General features: G+C 39.5%; 1 long non-coding RNA gene across 2 annotated transcripts in view; it reads right to left on the bottom strand.

Moving 5' to 3' along the window:
• Positions 1 to 315: 315 nt before the first annotated feature.
• The window catches only part of LOC129634312 (uncharacterized), a 79,450-nt gene continuing 58,137 nt past the window's right edge, over positions 316 to 21,628 (bottom strand). Inside the window, exons 2-6 of one of the 2 annotated variants that reach the window (XR_008705551.1) lie at positions 18,701 to 18,897; positions 15,120 to 15,221; positions 14,767 to 14,896; positions 13,673 to 13,708; positions 316 to 1,146 (exon numbers count right to left, since the gene is read on the bottom strand). This is a non-coding gene — a long non-coding RNA (uncharacterized LOC129634312). Of the gene's footprint in view, positions 1,147 to 10,962; positions 11,098 to 13,672; positions 13,709 to 14,766; positions 14,897 to 15,119; positions 15,222 to 18,700; positions 18,898 to 21,628 lie in introns of those variants that run through there. The other variant, XR_008705550.1, reaches the window with a different exon arrangement.

Raw genomic sequence — 21,628 nt, 5'->3', positions numbered from 1 at the left:
CCACTGTCCTTCCAATTAGCCAGTCAATGTGATGTTTCTCTAAACATGATCATGTATTTTTCTCTGAGGGTTACCTTCCATCCCATTCAAGAAAGATGATCCTGGAAAATAAGGACAGCTTTCTACACACCCTCAGCACAGTATTATGATTAATTGCAGCCTAACGTAATAAATGACAAAAGGAAAAAGCATTCAGTTTCTTTACTCTTCTCATATAAAAAAGCATTTGTTGCAGTTTGAGTCCCAGCCAACTTTCACTGTTTAGACAATAATTAGTCGAATTCTACCACTCACCAACAATCATAACAGACATTATATAATTGTAATTTAGACCAATGACCTTGGACTTATGAAAACAGAATGTGGGATATTTAATTGCATAATGTGGCACTACAATTCTGTATCTATAAACTCCAGGTTTTTATATTAGCTAATTGATTTATAATACCCTGTACCTAAACATTTCTGAAAATGACAAAATTATGTGAGTTCTACAAGATAACCAAATAACATTTAAATCAAACAAATGGATCCATATTAAAAGTAAGACTTCCATTCTCCTATAAATAATGACTTCATATACTTCAGAAATTTGAAGGGACTTTGCAACAGTTTAAATTGATCTGTTTCAGACAATTGGACTAGTTTAAATTATTGAAGGATGAAAACAAATCAACATCTTTTATAATCAGAGAAATGCTGAATCTGTTCAATACTCACTGTCAGTAGAGTTCACCTTAAAAAATAGAATGGGTTGTGCATACAAAAACAAACCTCAAGTTGGAAGCTTCACATCAACTGAATGATGGATAAAAGACTCTTCCAGCACAGTAGGCAAATTTCCCCTTTAATAAGCAGCCAGGAAAAAGCAATATTTCAATGTTTGCTCTCCTTCCTCTGAGAGAGAGGGTTTCACTATGACTTATTTTACTTCCTTTTTATTCTGTCCTATTTTCTTGGCTCTCACAGACAGCTCCAGTAGCAACATGACAATACCACTTTGCACTTGCCGAAAGCGCCTTTTCTCTAAAACTCTCAGCTGTGGTCTATGCGAGGAGAGTGTAAAACAGGGGAAATGATGCAAACATTGAAGTTCATCCTCTCGTGCAAACATTTTGAGAGACTCAGACTCATTTGAACTCCAGCCTGGGAAAGAAGGACACCAATGAAAACCTAACTCCTCCCAAACTTCATGCTTAGTATCCCTGAAGCCTTCGGCAAGATTCACCATTATCTTGAGCTCTGACTCACATATAAAATACAGCAATTCCATTTTCTTTATGAGCATCTTAAGAGTAGCTAGATTGCTTTTTCTAAAATAAAACTTGGGGAAAAAAAGCAGATTCTTGGAATTCTAAAAATAAGCCTAAAGTGGGTACTTAGTGAGTATCAGTCTTGGATGTATGTTTCTAGTTGAAAACATTCACATTTCTGTTTTGTTTTGTTTTGTTTTTTTAATGAAAAAACTTACTTATCCCGGGGGGAAGAAAATCTCAAAATAAAAAAATGCTTCAGAATATAATTTATCAAAAGGTTGTTGATGCTCTCTTTTCAGTGTTTTATGTATTTGCATATGTATATGCAAATCTGCCAGAGAAGGCAATGGCACCCCACTCCAGTACTCTTGCCTGGAAAATCCCATGGATGGAGGAGCCTGGTGGGCTGCAGTCCATAGGGTCGCTAAGAGTCGGACTCGACCGAGCAACTTCCCTTTCACTTTTCACTTTCATGCATTGGAGAAGGAAATAGCAACCCACTCCAGTGTTCTTGCCTGGAGAATCCCAGGGACGGGGGAGCCTGGTGGGCTGCAGTCTATGGGGTCGCACAGAGTCAGACACGACCGAAGCAACTTAGCAGCAGCAGCAGCACGTAAATCTGCAGCTATAGCCATCTACACAAGTATTTTTTAATGGAAGAGAACTTTCTTTACAAACATCAGAGATCTCTGTTGTATGCTAAAGTTGTTTAAGGTTACTATCATAAGATAGAGATTTTCAACTTCCCAGGTTCCTGACGAGTACCTGGGTTTCAGGAATCAACAATCATTCCTTTGCTCTCAGCATTCATAATGGCTTTGAAAACTTAGAGCAGTTTTCCCTTCAAATTTCATCAAAGATGCAGATAGTTCTCAAAGTTTATCAGCTAATTAGAAGAGTTAATTTGTGTGGGTTGGAAATTCCTCAGCCCAGTTTTTATTTTAGTAAACCTAAAACAAAATACACATAACTCCTCTACCAAGAGAAAATGTAGGAAAGATAAATTAACCTGCCAGAGTAACCAGAAAGAATGTATTTTTGCAAACATGTATTTCTTGTAGATTAAAGAAAGTATGCTTTTAAAAAGAGATTACAAGCCAGTATATACAGTACCATCCTGGTTTTGTTTTAAATAAATGTGTGTGTGTGTGTGTGTGTGTTAAAGTCACTCAGTCTTGTCTGACTCTTTGTAACCCCATGGCTGAAGCCCGCTAGGCTCCTCTGTCCATGGGATTCTCCAGACAAGAATACTGGACTGGGTAGCCATTCCCTTCTCCAGGTCACCTTCTCGACTCACATATACACAAACACATATACCAGCAAATAAAATACAACAGCATATAGAAAGATTAATATATCATGACTAAGTGGGAATGCAAGGCTGGTTCAACATTAAAAAAATCAATCAATGTAATTCACCATATCAATAGACTAAAGAAGAAAAATCACATGACCATCTCAATATTCACACAAAAGCATTTGAAAGAATTCTATATTTACTCATGATACTCTTTACAAGTTAGGAAGTGAAGGGAAGTTGTGCAGCCTAATTCAAGGCATCTACAAAAAACCTACAGCTAACATCATACTTAGCACAGGAGCAAAGTAAGGCTGTCTGCTCTCACCAGGGCTACTAAACATCACATTGAAGATGCTGGCCAGTGCAATAAGGCAAGAGGAACAGGCACATTGTTCAGAAAAGAAGAAATAAATTTTCTCTATTTGAAGATTAAAAAAATACATCTAAACAACATTAGTTATTAGTTAAATGTGAATTAAAACCACCATTATATACCACCATATACCTGTTACGGTGACATTAAAAAATAATTATACTAAGTGCTTGTTAGGCTGTGGAGCGATGGAACCTTTAGAGTTGCTATTGGAAATGCAAATGTTATATAGTCAGCCTGGAAAATTGTTCAGTATTTTCTTATAAAGTTAAACCTTTACCTAACAAATAATCTAGCAATTCCATTCCTAGATATTCACCAAAGAGAAATGAAAATTATTTCCCAGTGGCTTTATTCAAATCGCCAAAAACTGGAGACAACTCAAAACGTACTTAGAGTGAATGGAAACAAGTTGTGGTACATCTATCTATCAGTGAAATCTTAGTCATAAAAAAAAAAATGAACTGTTCATACACATAACAACATGGATGAATCTCAAATGCCTTATACTAAGAGAAAAAAGCCAGACTCAAAAGATTACATCTTGCACAAGTCTACTTATATGACATTCCAGAGAAGGCAAAATTAGAGAAAGAAAACAGATCAGTGGTCACCAGGGGCTGGAGATGAGAGTAAGAGGAGAGGCTGACTATAAGGGCAATGAAAGGAATTTTTTTTGAGGTTGATAGAACTGTTTTGTAACTTGATTGTGCTGGTGCTAACAGGACAGTGTGCACTTATCAAAACTCCACAGTACACAAAAAATGTGAATTTTACTGGAGGTGAATATGGTAAACTTTAAAAATGCATTAATGCATACACATAAAACCTGGAAGGATATATGCCAAAATACTGATGGCAATCATCTCTTTGATGTATTACGGGTGATTTTAATTTCTTTCTTATCCTCTAACATTTTTAAATTATCTCCAATCAATATATATTACTTTTATTTCCAGGGGAAAATAAAATTACATTTCTTTCATCTGTTGAATGTGAGGTTGCCTGTGTCTTGGAGGTTTTCTTCATCCCAGTATTCCCTTCTTTCTTCCATTCTGTCCTTTAGAATAGTTTTAATACATCAAAACTCAGTTTAAGAAGATGCAATGATTGCCTAATGCCTACTCAAGCTAGCCCTAATTTCTTTGCTGCCTCTATTTCTAACATGAGATTAGACAAAGATTTATTGAACCCTTATTATGTGCCAGGAACTACTAGGTGCTGTACATGAAATATCTTATGTGATCCTAGTACAATAACCTCAAATAATGTGCTTTTTCTGTCCTCAATTTACGGATGCCTATTGTCACAAGCTAATAGAGATGGAAGTGTGATGATCCCAGAGCTCAAATTCTCAACCACTGCAGTGGAGTGAGGTGATTAAAAAGTATGACATCTGGGGTTTCCTTGGTGGCTCAGTGTTGAAGAGTTGGCCTGCCAATGCTAGATACATGGGTTTTCCATGATCTGGGAAGATCCTACATGGTGCAGAGCAACTAAGCCCACGACTACTGAGCCTGCGCTCTAGAGCCTGGGAGCCGCAACTATCAAAGCCATGTGCTGCGACTACGGAAGCCTGCATGCCTTAGATAGAGCCTTGCTCTGCAAGAAAAGAAGCCACCGCAATGAGAAGCCTATGCATCGCAACTAGAGAGCAGCAACCCCACTCAGCACAACTAGAAAAAAGTCCGCACAGCAACGAAGACTCAGCACGGTCAAAAATAAATAAAATGATTATTTTTTAAAAAAGTATGGAATCTGGAGGAAAGCTGCCTGAGTTCTAAACCTTGGCTCACTACTCTAACGGGTGATCTTGGGGGAAATTATTTAACTCCCCTGAATCTTTTCCCTGAGCATGCTGCTGCTGCTAAGTCGCTTCAGTCGTGTCCAACTCTGTGCGACCCCATAGATGGCAGCCCACCAGGCTCCCCCACCCCCGGGATTCTCCAGGCAAGAACACTGGAGGGGGTTGCCATTTCCTTCTCCAAGGCATGAAAGTGAAAAGTGAAAGTGAAGTCACTCAGTCGTGTCGGACTCTTAGCGACCCCATGGACTGCAGCCTACCAGGCTCCTCCATCCATGGGATTTTCCAGGCAAGAATACCAGAGTGGGTTGCCATTGCCTTCTCCTCCCTGAGCATACATAAAGATAATAACAGCAACTATTCAGTTGGTTGTGAGGATTAAATTATATTATACATGTGAAGCACTTAGTATATAATAGGAGTTCTCTCTGGGCCCTCCTTCCCACCCCTGCCAGTCTTCTTTCCTCTTCAGCTCTAGCAGGAACCTTCCTTCAGCTCCCATCAAGGTGATCACATAACTATTCAGCAATAGCACCAAGCTCTTCCTGTCTACTACCTTTTTTGTCCAGAACATCTTCTCTTCTCTTTTCCACTTCTGTCTTATCCTAGCTAACAAGGCTTAGCTCAAATTACCCTTGGTCCAAGACAACATTTATTAAGCTCCTTATGGGTAGTCACTAATGATTTTATGAACACTAATTTTGTCTTTGATTAAAATGGCCATCCAATAAGATAAAGAGTATTTCTATCATCATAGAAAGTTCTGTTAAATAGCACAGGTCTGGAATGTAGACCTCTGGAGGGCAAGGACTATAGCTAAGGTTCTGGAAACCCAGCAGTACTTAACACAGTGATTACACAGGACAAATTCAGTTGAGCACTTATGTTTTATTGATTTGCCAAGGCCATTCACATTTGATGGGAATACTAATGTAGGCATGATTGTTTGACCTTGGCTACAAAATACTGGTTGATTAAGTTATTTATACAATTTCAATTTTCATTTCAAAACACCAAATTTCCAAAGAGCCCAGCTCATCTCTCCCTATTCAGGGAAATGAAATAGCTATTTTGCCAATGACCTCTCTAGTTATGAGCTGATGTCCTCTGTGACATATGCAATTTTCACAGAATCTTAGATTGAAGCTGCCCATGTTAAGTAATCTTGTGCAAAACATTACCTAAAAGAATTGTCTTAAAGCGAAAAGATTTCCTTGTGCTTGACAAATACTGCCCTGATAGCCAGCAGCATTTCAATAAACAGAAAATGCCCACATTCACCTTATTTTAAAGGTAAAGAATTAAGGTCAACTGATATAACCAAGGTCACATTTCAGTACTACTAGTTCTCTCAGACACCTGAGCCCCTAGCATGCGCTGTCTTTACCGAATCCTAGAATTCCAAATCATTCCCATGCCCTTAGGGTATTTTACGCCCACTAATGATGCCACTTATTCTGAGTGCCTACAATTTGTAAGCTCTCTGCAAAAGCAGGAAAAGCTGAGGCCGAGGCACAGCACCCCCCACCCCCACCCCCACCCCCAGCCTCAATCAGGTAAACATCTTGGCTCTATCCCAGCTGAGTCACTGTCACAGAGTAAAAGACTCAAAAAAGTCAGATTGAGCTTAAACCATTCCACTAAAGCTGCTGCAAAGTAGGCCATTAAGAAATAAAACATAAAAGTAACAAAACAGCCTTTTTTCCACCATATGCTAAGAGGTTTCTCCAAATGATAACACACACACACACACACACACACACACACACACACAATTCCATACATCAGACAGGAGGGCAAATTGAGAAAGTGGCTTCAGGGATGTGTTGATTGAAATACTCAAGCAAGATGAATTGCTTTTTGATAATTAGATTTGAGGAAGTCTTTTTTTTTTTTTTTTGGTCTTCTATGACTCCACTGTTGTGTTTATTGCAGAAAGACTTAAAATTCCAAGGAGGTAAAGGTCTTTCTCCACATGTTTCATTTCTTTGTGCTTTTATCCAAGACACAATGAAAACCTTTATAAAAATTTCTCTTATCAGGCTTATTTGCCAAATATTTGCAATGTTAAAATGGTTCAGTATTTCACCCAAACTGTAATTAAGACTTGAAGAAGAAAGTTATTCCTGGATATATCATTATTAACATTCAAAAAGAATAAAAGAGGAGTAGATATGAGTTTCAACAAATGAAATTAGCAAAAGGAACCTGATTTTATATTTTAGGCATTCTCTGATAGCATAGCTCCTAGAATTACAGCATAAATAATAGCCCCTATTATTAAAATTGAGAAATTCAACAAGGCACAAGATCAAAGTGCATGTACACTGGGTTAACCTCATACTTATTCAGTCTCAATTATTAAAAACTGCTTTTGGTTAGATTTGCACTTTGAATTGAGAGGATTTCTTAACTGACAGCAAATTTACAGCCTCTTCTTATTGCAGCAAATTTGCTTGACTTTTGGTCTTTATGCTGACATTTTGATAAACTAGTATTCAAGTCTCATGGAGAAATAGCATGATAATAATCTATAGCAAACACTTGCAAATTCAAAAAAAGGGGGGGGGGAGCAGAGATAGCAGGATAAAATGCAGCTCTCCAACGTCAGAAAAGTAATCAACAGTACCAACAAAAACCTATTGGCAGTCTCTTTACTGTTGCCCATATTGAAGTCCCCTCCACCTCCCACAATCCCCTGGGAGGTGTGCTCAATTTTTTTCATTAAAGGGATTGAGATGGGAAGGTGGGGAGGGTCAGAGACAGAAGGACATAGAATGTGATGAAGAGATACAGACAGAGGAAGAGACAGAGAGACAGGGAGAAAGGCAGAGAAAAAGAATCCAAGACACAGAGTTTCTGACTCAGGCGGTCTGGGGACCGACCTTAGGAATTCAGCAATCCCAGGTAACTGAGGAGAGGAAGACTGTCAGAAAAACAGAACAAAAAACCCAAATATGTTCATACATGCAAAAAGGGGAGAAGGTACTTATTCTCTTTGGTCTGTGAAATACCAAAGCTTTTTAAACCTGAATGCCTAGGAATCACGCTCGGGATCTTGTTAAAATACAGATTCTGTTGGAACAGACCTGGATTGGATCCAGACATTCTGCATGTCTGATGAACTCAGGTGATGTTGATGCAACTGGACCAGAAACCACTGAATCTGAAGGCTCTACATTACCCAAGGCAGTGTTTATCAAAGTATGTCCTGATGACCATCTACATCAAAACCACAGGGTTGGTTGGTTAGGGAGGGAGGGTACTGTTCTTATTGCAGATTTCCCACCCCCTAGACATACTGTATCAAAAACTCTGAAAGTGGAGTCCCAGGAATCTGCAGGTCAAACAAAAGTTTATTTGATTCCTATATAGACTAAGAACAATGGACTGGGTGTTGGGGGATGGTAGGGGTGAGGTGGGGTGGAAGAAAGGCAGGGAGAGGAGGACATTAACAGGTAGTTATTCAGGGATTAATATTTCCAGCTACTGGCTTATCAGGGTGCCTGCTTATTTTCTCTCCTTTATTCTATTGCCCACCTTATGTTGGTTGTTGATGACATCAGAGAGGCTAACTAGGATCCTAAAAGAAGGGGTGAAACTTCTAATCACCTATTTTTTTCTGTATTAGTAAAATCTTAGTAAGAAAAAAAGGAAACTATAGGCCATATTTAAATTTGTTTTCTTAAATTTAAATTATTTCTGCTTTACCTATCTTCTGTTTCCATAGACAACCACAAATTGTCGTCTAGACTTCTTTTGTTAGCAGTAAGTGAAAAAATGTTTCTGTAGTGATTACTTAATATGTTGCTAAATCCAGGAGACAGCAACTGCCTGCCAGCAAGTACCATATTGAAGTTTCCTAAACACTACAAAAAATAGAAATTATTTACAGTTAGCATTCAACATTGGCAAACAAGTCATGCTATTAAAGTTGTGTTTGCATATGTGATATTAGGAGGCATGCAAATGTATGTGCAAAACTGGTCATAATTAATCATTTCCACCAGTGAGAAATATCCCATTTCCAATCTGGTGGCCCAATCCCGCCTTTCTTGGGAGCACAGTTGTGTGTTTCTAACCTGCTGGGGACACAGTATTATGTGCAATACCCTTTTCCCAACCACCTGATCCTATACCTAATTCCTATTTCTTAACCAAAGACTAAAAAAATAAAGTTTGAACAGCAGTAAATATGGACAGTTGTTTCTAATCCTAGTTCGTACTGGCAGAAATTTTTGAAAGCTCAGGTTCCCTAACCATCTCAAGATTCATATTCAGTAGGCTTGGGGTAGGCCAGGAAATTTGTAACTGTCTAAAACATCCCAGGTGATTAAGAGGATCAGCCAGAATTGGACCCTACTGATATATATAAAATAGCATTGGACAAAATCAAGGAACTTCAATAACATTATAGTTACTATTATTGTTGATCATAAAATTTATGTTAATTTAACATAAATTTATGTTTAGTTTAATTTATGTTAATTTATGTTCTTCCTACATATCAGGCATGTTACAAAGCACTTTACATATATTATCACTGAATCATCACACCAACCATGAATTTATGGGTGAGGAAAGTTAAGCAATTTGCCTGAAGTCAGAGATAGTAAGTGGCAAAGCATAAATTTGATTTTATCATCAAGTAATAACTGAGTCATTTGAGCAGGCAGTGAGTCATTTAAGTCATTGGGTTTTCCCATTTGGAGATGAGGACTGGGAGACTAGGAAGTAGAGCTCTTCTAATCTTCTTTTAAGCTCTAATGTTTACTGGTGGAATTCTGTTGAACTAGGAGACATGGTTTGTGCCCTTCTGGAGCTCAAGCTGGGTTGTCAGTCTCCCTGGTCCTCCTCATTTCAGGTTTAAACGAAACACTTCATCTCCGTCTCCTCATTTCTTATGGAGCAAAAAACTTCTTCACCAGCAACCCTAGTCCATCTCTCAAGCATCTCCCAGCACCTCAGGGTAGAACCCCAATCCTCCTGGCCCGCTGGGTAGCAGCTAACCCAGCCCTGTGCCCTTGACACAGTGTGTTCTCCACCTCGATGCTCTGCCCTTCCTGGTTGCCTAATGGAATGAGCCTGCTTGCCCCTCACAACCAACCCACGTATCAACTCCTTCGTGTAAACATCCCTCTTTTCCTGTTCAGAACTGATTTTTTCTTTTAATGTTTTATTTTTGTCTTGTGTTACAGGTAGAGTGAACTTAAGTCTAGCTCTTCGGCAATCTCAGTTTCAAATATTCTGTCAGCTTATCTACACAAGGATGCCAGTACTTGGCAGTCTTGGTTTAGACAACATGGCAACTGTAGTTATGGCATATAACCCACTAGGAATGTGAACTGTTTTCCTTTTGGTGACGTTACGGAGGACAGAGACACCTGCCTTATCTGTTTGACTATTCTTCCAGACACCTCCATCCATCTATCCATCCATCCATCTACCTGTTTATTTGCATGTAGATCAAGTTGCTGCTGCTGCTGCTAAGTCGCTTCAGTTGTGTTCGACTCTGTGCGACCCCAGAGACGGCAGCCCACCAGGCTCCCCCGTCCCTGGGGTTCTCCAGGCAAGAACACTGAAGTGGGTTGCCATTTCCTTCTCCAATGCATGAAAGTGAAAAAGGAAAGTGAAGTCATGTCTGACTCTTAGTGACCCCACGGACTGCAGCCTACCAGGCTTCTCTGTCCATGGGATTTTCCGGGCAAGAGTACTGGAGTGGGTTGCCATTGCCTTCTCCAGTACATCAAGTTACATACCCCAAATTTAAGTTGCCTACACTTGGCCCATAATAGACACGATTTTTTACTGAACTGATAGTAACTGATTTTATGTGAATCCCTATTTAGATAAATCCTTTGCAATCATCTTCTTCTCTACCATACCCTCGCCACATTGGACAAAAAACCATTTCCTCTAAAAAAGTAGGTAATAAAATATTAAAGGAATGATAGCTATAAAAAATGAATAGAAGGACAGAAATGTGAAATTTGATTAGTGCAGGCTATCAGCATAATAAAAGAGACAAAGCTGACATTGTGCTTTGGTTAAAAGACAATGATGAAGGCCAAGCTCTTCAACTGGACCTGTGCCCAGCACTGCCTTTGTACCAAGTCTGGTTAAGGATTCAGACAGCATGAGACCAATGTGACCCGTAAGACTAAGTGAAGGTAAGCAAGGGGCCGTGTCATAGTCAGCTCAGACTGCTATAACAAAATAACATAGAGTGGTGGGGGCTTATACACAACAGAAATTTACTTCTCACTGCTCTGGAAACTGCAAGTCTAGGATCAGGGTGTAGGCATGCTCAGGTTCTTGTGAGGTTTCTCCCCCTTGTTGCAGATAGCTGCTTTCTCATGGTATCCTGCATGGCAGAGAGCAGACAAAGCAATCTCTCCTGTGATTCTTCTAAGCACATTAATCTCATTCATGAAGGCTCCATCCATAGGACCTCATCTAATCTTAATCACCTTCCAAAGATCCCATCTCCCAGGACCATCACAATATGGGCTACAGCTTCAACATATAAATTCTGAGGGAACACAAACATTCATTCTATTAGCAGACTGTGAATAGGTCCTCAGAGGCAGAGCTCTTCCACTCACCACAGCATAGGGTGACAGTATTCAGGGAAAAGAAATAGAGTAGACTTCTGAAAGGGGTTTCATCTCCCAAGGCAATAAAATAAAAGCAAAAATAAATGGGACCAAATCAAACTTATAAGCTTTTTCACAGCAAAGGAAACTATAAACAAAATGGAAAGACAACCTATGAACTGGGAGAAAACATTTGCAAATGATGCAAATGACAAGGGCTTATTTTCCAAAATATACAAACAGCTCCTACAATTCAATAATTAAAAAACAAGCAACCCAATCAAAAAATGGCAGAAAACCTAAATAGATATTTCTCTAAAGAAGTCATACAGATGGTCAAGAGGCACATGAAAACATGCTCATGATCACTAATAGAAAAATGCAAATCAAAACAATGAGATACTACCGCACATCAGTCAGAATGGCCATGATTAAAAGGCCTACAAATAATAAATGCTGGAGAGGCTGTGGAGAAAATTGAACCCTCTTACACTCTTGGTGGGAATGTAAATTGGTGCAGTCACTATGGAAAACAGTATGGAAGTTCATCAAAAAACTAAAAATAGAGTTACCATATTATCTAGCAAACCACTTCCGGACATATACCCAGACAAGACTATAATTTGAAAAGATAAATGCACCCCTATGTTCAAAGCAGTGCTATTTACAACAGCCAAGACATGATATCAACCTGAATGTCCCTTGATAGATGAATGAATAAAGAAGATGTGGTACATATATACAGCCATATGAAATAATGAAAAATGCCATTATTTCATAAGAAAGAAATAATGCCATTTGCAGCAACATGGATGGACCTAGAACTTATCATACTAAGTGAAGTAAGTCAGAAAGAAAAAAGACAAATACCATATCACATCACTTATATGTGGAATCTAGAATATGACGTAAGTGAAAATATGAAACAAAAACAGGCTCACAAATATAGAGAACAGACTCATGGTTGTCAGGGGCAGGGAAGAGAAGGGCAGGATTGGGAGGTTGGGATTAGCAGATATAAACTAGTATCCATAGGATGGATAAACAAGGTATGACAGTACAGACAGACAACGATATTCAGTATTCTGTGATGAACCATCATGGAAAAGAATATATGTACGTATAATGGAGACCCTGTGCTATACAGTAGAAATTAAACACAACACTGCAAATCAATCACAATAAAATAAAAAAAATGATAGCTTCTGTGTTCTTGGATACCAAGAGGAGATCATGAATAAAGGAAAGATCATGCATAAGGAAATTCAGTGTTCCAAATCTCCTTTTCATGGTTATTGTTTGGCAACTTGTAGGTTTCACTGATTTCCAAGATTTTCTTAAACATCTCTTCTCTGTGCTCCCAGACCATGTATCTACCCTGTTAGCTACCACAGCGTGGCTTCCTATGACTTATCTATCCTTTTTATTACACAAAAGGAAAAACAGAAAGCTCTCCAAAAACAAGATGTCATTCACTCTGGTGTTTCCAAGATCTGGTAGAGACATAGAAATTGCTCAGTATGTGTCTGATGAATTATTGAAGGGAAAAAAATTAGCCATCCATACCTATCATGTGTATTTCCTTTAGTCACCTCTTTTGGACTTTTCAAGTAGGTAGTGTTTTGTTTGTGTTATCCTCATAAAAATGTAGGCTGTGTCAGGCCAGAGGTAGGTTTCTGACCCACAGGAGGTCTAAGCCTGGGAACAATGATGTAGAAAAGATCAAAGCACAGGGGGACTATTTGGACTAAATCCCCTTTAAAGCAGAGAACTTTGCTATCTCAGCCATTCTGGAAAGCGGTTCTATTTCTGATTTTATTCTAGCAAGATAGGCAAACATTTCCTTTGCAAGCGTTGTCCTCTTCTTTCTGCTTTTGCATGAGTATCCAAAGAGTTCTTGTAGAGAGTTCTTACATTCCTCTGTGTAAGATGAGAGTTACAGCTTTAACATTTACTTCCTCTTAACCAAGACTCAGGAATCCTGAATCAATAATTTCAAAGATCAAGTGAGACGGCCTTTGCTTTGTAATGTGTTTTTCCATCTCACTATCTACACACTGTGCCCTTTTCTCTCCACAGTCATCTGTAATTAGTTTTCCGCCACGACCTGTTTAGAATAGCGGATGCACTTCCTTTGACCATCTAGTTAAATATTATTTAATTATACTTCACATTTTGTGAAACCTGGGTTATTCTAAAAAGGTTGGACACGGTGGATCATATTTTCTCATAGAAAAGCACAGAATGAGGTTTTGAGGCTTGGCTTATGGTTAGTGGCAAGTCATAAAAGTGCTGAGGCCTTGGACATTCTCCTGGAGCAGCCTCTAACACATTCCAACTCACCTTGACTGTGTCAGCTCTGTGATCTCTGCCTTAGTCCTGTTAAGCAAAATGATATATATATATTTAAAAAACCACATGGTCTATGGTGAATGGCACTACATTTACTCTCTCATACATTTTCCAGTTCCTGTTCTTTTCCCTAATGCACACTGGAAGAACGTGGCCCAGCTGCATGTCAACCAGCAGAAGCAGAGGGAACTATATGGCTAGAGATTCCAGTTTCAATGGGGGATGTGGTCCTAAAGGCCTCAAATGACTGAGGTCTCATCATCCTCAAACTATCCTGTGTTGTTGTTATTATTTGTGACTCTTTACTTATGCAAATCTCCACAAAGAACAGTATTTCTTTTTTTTTTTCATTTTTCAAATGTGGTCACATAATTATTTAAACACAATAGTGTATGTGAGTGATTAACTGTGGGGATTTTACAAATTGTAACTCCTTCAAGCTCCTTTCATCTGGGAATTTTAAAGTCAGATTAGATCTAGATTGAGCTTTATGAGGGGTCTCTCAATGGTAAAAATAGCAAAGCATTTAAGGAAGTGTTATCTATATACAAATAGCCTATATCTTCAAAGGATAGTTCATTATAACTAACATGCAACAATCCTGATTATTTCAGTAGGTCATATACAGAAAATACAATTCTCTTTTCCCTACTTTATTTTTTCTGAGAGTAATATCACAGACCAAAGGATCATTAAAATCAGGTCCTGGATTTTTAATTTTCTTCAAAGGAATGTGTCAAGGAAAAGTATATGCTGTAAAAATCAGCTTATCACTGACAAGTCACTCCTTAGATTATTAAAGGTGCAAAAACTTCCACACCACCATTTACTTTTTATAGAGAAAAAATGTGTGTTACAGTAAGAAGAGAAAAATAGTTTAACTCTATTCAGAATTGTTGAGAGGCATAACTAATGAGACACTATGCAATACTTTGCAAAACTGTCACCTCTCATTCATTTGAGTTCCAAATCTCCACTTGCGTATAAGCAAAATCTTTTGCTGCTGCTTGTCTCATTATGGCCAGAGGTCCTCCTCCTAGACTATCTGCATTGTTTCTCAAACCGGTGTTTTGCAGAACACTGACCTTCAGAATGGTGGACAAGACAACAGAGCAGAGTGGTGGTCACCTTAATAGCCATGGGCATGAGCTGTATGTGGATTGATGACAAGGTATGTGCTGGACCCAGGATACTGATGAACCCAATGCTGTTCACCTGATGCCAACAACATTTTAAAATTAGACTTTAATGCACACACAGTCCTAGTTCTAGCACGTCCACCTCTGTGATTTCAAATGTTACCCGCTCTAGTCCTTAGTCTCAGTATTTATAAAATAGGCGTGATAAAGATAGTCCTTGTCACCGTAATTGAGAATACAGTGAGATGAGGCATGCTAATTTCTTTGTTCATGCTTACCTATTTCTTGTCCGTCCTTACCTCACTCCCAGGTAAAAACTAGGGACTTTATCTTGTACCCAGAGGTATCTCCAGTGCCAGGAACAGTGTGGTCACATAGCAGGAAGCTTGACAAATATTGTTCTGAAGAAATGAATGACTGAGACAATGTAAGAGAAGATCTTGACATGATTCCTGGCAAATAGTAAGTGCTCAATAAATATCAACCAAATTAGTTCTTCGAAATGTTTTTTGAATAAAGTAGTTTGCGTAATACATATTATAAAGACTCTGAGATATGGGGCTTCCTGGTCCAGTGGCTAAGACTCTGTGCTCCCAATGGGGGAGCTCAGGGTTCGATTTCCAGTCAGGGAACTAGATTGCACATGCTACAAATAAACAAGACCTTGCGACTTGATGTAGTGACTAAGACTCAGTGCAATCAAATAAACAAATGAAAAAAAAAAAAGAATAAAAAAAGACTCTGAGATATCCTTCAGTGAAGAAATCTGCATAATTTTTATTTCTTCAGTGAAGAAATCTGCATAACTGCTGCATTTACCAGTATTACTTAGCCATAAAACTCCCTCTTCTCAACTATACCTGCTAATCAATATTTTGCAACACTATTGTAAAACTGAACACACTTTGGGGAATAAGGAATTAGTTCAGTATCCCTATTTAGAGGTAAGGCAACTGAGATCCAGCTATTAAAGAATTTGCCTAAATCAAGTAGAAAGAACTAGCAATTCCAGAACTAGAAGCAAAAATTCCAAGTTCCAAGCCTGTTGTTCTCTCCCCAGTGTGTGAGCCATGACATTGTTCTCTGGGATTAGAAGGTATTGGATTCAAATCCCACCTGCATTGTCTAACATTGAGGCATGTATCAGACACCGCTGGTGCTCCACCTCACAGCCTCTCTTCTCTAAGGGGGGCCTCTTTGACATCTGAGTGTTGAGTACCTGTTGGAATTGGCCCCTAGGAATGTGCAACCTGGGGGGTTCAGGGCTTAACACCCCACTGGGCAACCTTTGACCAATGGGGGATGGTCTCTCATGGGTAAATGCTTTCCCTTTCTACTTCCAGGCAGATAACGCTGAGGTGCAGTCTGTATGTCTCCCTTGAGGGTCCCTCTGGGATGGACCCCAGGCGCCCACAGCAGTGACATAGTTCACAGCTGGGTAGGAATGTATGTGAACTCTCCACATTGCTAGCTTTCCTGCTTTCCACTCACGTGCCTTTCCCCAGGTGTGTTACTCTTTTGCTTACTATTGGAAGCAGCTATATCGTCTCTTGTGAGCCCATTAAACATGTGCCAGGTTTCACACCAAAGGTGGCTACGATCCAGCAGGCAGGGGTGTAAAACAGGGAGTGACATCTAAATATAAGTTGGACTAGAATGGAGGTCTCTCACAGATGAGAGGTGCTACTAGGCTCAAAGCTCTGTTGTTTTCCTTTTCCTGAGTTTTCAAGGATTTTGAGAAGACACGAGAACAATGTGTTTACAAACATACTCTGTGTTTTTAACACCTTCTGGTTGTTCTCTTATGCTGAATGAAAAGAGGGAGCCACTCTTGGTGGGGGAAAACCATGCAATCTGAGGTCATTACCACGATCCTTTAGCAATGTTGGGTAACCTACTAGGGCACCAGAGGTTCAAGCTTTAAGCTTACTGTTCTGCTCTTGACCCTAAGGCAAGAAAGGGAGGCAGCACCACTGTCTTACACTGTGGACAGACCCCCCCAAATCTCAGTTTATTTCCTGCTTATGTAATGATACAAGGGTTTTGGTTCAGCAGTTTTCTTCCATGTTATGCCTTAGGGACATGGGCTCTTCCACACCGTGGTCTTCTTGTTCCCTGGAGCCTCATTCTCATCATCTGTATTCAGCTGGCAGAAGACGAGAGTATGGAGAAGGCTCTCTGCCCACAGCTGACACTCAATACCAAAGTTTATATACCACTGGCAAGAACTAGTCACGTGGCTCCCCCTAGAACAAGGAGGCTGGTAAATGCAGTGGTGAAGTATAAACTGGGGAAAGCAGCCCACCGTCTCTGCTACAAAGGTACAATTGTCAAGAATGCCAGTTCTAGGGACTTCCCTGGTATTTCAATGGTTAAGACTTCACCTTCCAATGCAGGGGGTACAGGTTTGATCCTTAGTCGGGGAGCTAAGATCCCACATACCTTGTGGCCAAAAAACAAAACATAAAACAGAAGTGATACTGGAGCAAACTCTATAAGACTTTAAAAATGGTCCACATTAAAAAAAAAAAAAAAAATCTTAAAAAAGAATGCCAGTTCTAGAGCCTAGGACCTGAATCCAGATCCCAGTTCTGCCCCTCAGATGTTGTTGTTCACTCAGTCATGTCTGAGTCTTTGTGACCCCATGGACTGCAGCACGCCAGGCTTCTGTGTCCTTCACTACCTCCCGGAGTTTGCTCAAACTTTTGTCCACTGAGTTGATGATGCCATTCAACCATCTCATCCACTGTCGCCTCTTTCTCCTGCCCTCAATCTTTCCCAGCATCAGGGTCTTTTCCAGTGAGTAGGCTCTTCACATCAGGTGGCCAAAGTATTAGAGCTTCAGCTTCAGCATCAGACCTTCCAATGAATATTCGGGGTTGATTTCCTTTAAGACTGACTGGTTTGATTTCCGTGCTGTCCAAGGGACTCTCAAGAGTATTCTCCAGCACCACAATTCAAAAGTATCAGTTCTTTGGCACTCAGCCTTCTTTATGGTTCAACTCTCACATCCGTACATGACTATGGAAAAACCATAGCTTTGACTATACAGACTATACAAAGTGATGTCTCTGATTTTCAATACGCTGTCTAGGTTTGTCACAGCTTTTCTTCCAAGAAGCAAACGTCTTTTAATTTTGGGGCTGCAGTCACTGTCTGTAGTGATTTTGAAGACAGAGAAAATAAAATCTGCCACTGTCTTCATTTTCCCCCATCTACTTGCCATGAAGTGATGGGCCCAGATTAAACCAGCTTTTTCACTCTCCTCTTTCACCTTTATCAAGAGGCTCTTTAGTTCAAATTTATTTCCTGCCTTTAATTTGCTATGAATTAACCTGGTTTCTCAAGTCTTAAGATGGAATGCTTAAAAGTGAAATATTCAGTTAATTCACTTACCTGGTATCCCTGGTTGAAATTGTCTACATTTATCCATCTTCTATATTGCCATCAGAGTTCTGTCCCTATGTAAATCTGATTATTTTACTTTCCTGCTTAAAATCCAAATTGCTTCCTTTCTACCTATGAATTAAGTTCCAAATTCTTAGCCTGGTATATCAGGACCTCTAAACACTGCTACCCTGACTTATCTTTTACCACCAGCTCCAGCGCCCTTCCACTAATGCCTCACTGCACCGGATTTTCTCCATTCTTTTTCACACCTTTGTGACCATGTATATGCTGCTACTAGAATTATCTTCCCTATCCCATTACCACCTGGCAAAGGCCCATGTACTATTCTTTAAGGCCCACTCATCTGATCCCTTTTCTTTGAAGCCTTCCCTGGATCTGCCAGCTCTGCCTCCTCCCACCACCACCACTCCCTGATGCCTGGGTGAAATCAGCTACCCCTTTCCCTGATTCCCATCGCATGTAAACATACCTCCATGGTGGTATTTATTACTTTACACTCTGGTTTTCCAGCAGTCAGCCTCCCAGGCACAGCTGTGAGCCTCAAAAGCGGAGAACATGTCTGATTCATCTTTCACGGGCCCAAGAGAGCATCTGTCTTATTTAGCACCCAACACTCAAAAATGTTGAACTTCATTGGAATTCAAAACCCTGGCACCACAGAAGAATCTGGAACAAGGAAATAAAATCCACTCATTCTCTTGTTGTGTTTCTCCTTACACAAGATCTTTACTTCTCAAGAGTTATTTTACCATGGACACATGTAGTCTATTTCATAAAGTACAAAAAAGAAACAAGTGTATGTTTTCTATAAAGTTACATGCTGCAAGCTTTGATTGCTTATTCAAGATCTAGGAGAAAGTATATGGTTTCTCCTCTTAATGTGTCATCATCCAGGGAGCAATGAAGTCACCAAGGTACATCCACTGGAGATGAGGACTGGAACGATGAAATGTCACATTCTCCACATGTGGACACAGACCCTCTTTGGGTTTTTGAAAACTAATCTCTTATGACCAGACCTCCTTTCTGCAGAGGACTCTTTCAGAGGCGCTGGCATTTGGTAACGTGTATAGAGGAAGTATGGTTGTCACAATGGTCAGAGCATGCTTCTGGTGTTTAGTGGGTGGGAGACAGGAATGCCAAATACTTTGCAATGCATGGTCAGTCATGCAAACCAAATATTGAATATCATTCTACCAATGCCAATAACCCCCCGGGTAAGAACTACTGAGTTAAGGGATATGGTAAGCCCTTAGTTGAGAACCACTCACATGCTTAAGTCTTTGTTTTTTTAGGTGAGATAATAGCAAATCATAAAAACCCAAAAGGAAGTTCCTGCCTTTGTTTAAAGACCTTTGATTTAAAGAAATTAATAATATTTTTCTTCCATGTACTAAGTATGGGCTTATATCACATTCACTGGAAATAGGAGACTCCTAAAAGAATCAACAAGAGAAGCATTTGGCAGGCCCTCTTGCTTGTGAATATAAGATAGAACAACAGAATAAAATGGCCCTTCTTTGCAATGCATTTAATTTAATAAAACACCAGATTAAAGGTAGGACAGTCTCATCCTTATTATAAAATAACCTGCAGAGTGAAAACTGAAACATGCACAATTCCATTAACCTTCCATTCATAAAGCATAATGTAAGTAGAATGTCATTTTAACATCCAACTGAACAAGGCTATTTCCATGCCCTTAAGAGTGCTTTACATCTTAACATTATTTGTCAGGGTGCACACAGGAAATAGTATTGGGGAACAAAAATCCCAGTGCAACAAAGCATTTAGAAATATTTACCCTCTTAATCATCTGCTTTCTGAATGAAGATATTTCCTTTTCATATAGAGTTTTGTTTGCATTATTAAATATTCTTTTTATTGAAGTATAGTTGATATACAACATTATGTTAGTTCCAGGTGTATAGCATTGTGATCTGACAATCAAATACATTACAAAATCATCACTGCCACAGGTCCAGTAACCATCTCTCACCATACAAAATCATTACAATATGGTTGACTATATCCCTTATCACTCTGTTAAATATTTTTAGCAGAATGTGCAAAAGCATGTCAGTTGTGGCTTAACGATATTTATTGAATTTGGCGTCTCTGTTAAATATGGACCTAGGGTGTACAGAATCACAGAACTTCAGAGTCTCAGGCCTTCAAAGCCCAAGAAATCATGGAATCCAGTTCCCTATTTTGCAGATGAGAAAACTGAGGCTTAGGGAGATGAGGGACAGTGGAGGTGATGGTTATCTGTAGGGTCAGGGAGGAAAAAGAGTGGATCTGGGTAGGTTTGCTTTGTGAGCGCTCAGCATTTTCCAGTTACAGATTGTCTTTAGTGAACCTTTGATTACTTTCTGAACGCTGCTGCTGCTGCTGCTGCTGCTGCTAAGTCGCTTCAGCCATGTCCGATTCTGTGCGACCCCATAGACGGCAGCCCACCAGGCTCCCCCGTCTCTGGGATTCTCCAGGCAAGAACACTGGAGTGGGTTGCCATTTCCTTCTCCAATGCATGAAAGTGAAAAGTGAACGTGAAGTTGCTCAGTCATGTCCCACTCTTAGTGACCCCATGGACTGTAGCCCACCAGGCTCCTCCATCCATGGGATTTTCAGGCAAAAGTACTGGAGTGGGGTTCCATTGCCTTCTCCAATTTTCTGAATAGATAATGGCAATTCAAAACCCTGCTCATTTTATACCCTATTTTAGCTGTTAGTACTAATACAATGAGCTCATGACCAAAAAAAAGAAAGAAAAATAGGGGTAAAACCAAACAACCACATAATTTATAAAACCATGAAACAAAACCACCTAAGATTTGAAAAACATGTTGCATTTCATTAAGATATTGTGTTGTGTTCAGTTACAGTCAGTGCAAAGATGTAGCATCATTTACCTTCTCTGGCCCTGATGGGTTGGCACAAGGCAAGCTTGTCCTTTAGTGCCTATCTCTTCCTACCCCCCGACATCTTTGAAAATGCATACCTAATGCTGGCTTTGTGCAAGTGAATTTTAAGCCCAGGAAACAATAGAGTATATTTAGTATATTATAGCAATAGGCTTCAAGTTTAATGAGATTTGGATCTAATGTAGCAATTCGGAAGTCTCGTCAAGCTTATTAAAATGAGATTCTACTCAAGTTTACAAGCAGGTACAATAGCACTTGAGATGTGACCGTATTCTGTATTCAAGAGGCTTTTTTTGAAGTACATGTAAGCAAATTGCTTATGTAATATTCTCTTTTTCTTTCCATATTTTTATCCTATGACCACGGACACAGGAACAAATGTCTTTGATAGGTACTAGTGTAGCATTTTGGTAATTAGCTTAAAATACAGCTGCTTTGTCCTCCTGCTGCTTTGCCCCAAGGCAACCTGTATCTGA

This window comes from Bubalus kerabau, chromosome 19 (assembly GCF_029407905.1).
Source record: "Bubalus kerabau isolate K-KA32 ecotype Philippines breed swamp buffalo chromosome 19, PCC_UOA_SB_1v2, whole genome shotgun sequence".
Classification (NCBI taxonomy): Eukaryota; Metazoa; Chordata; class Mammalia; order Artiodactyla; family Bovidae; genus Bubalus; species Bubalus kerabau.
Note: the sequence above shows the minus strand (reverse complement) of the source record. Positions and strands in the feature narration are given on the sequence as shown.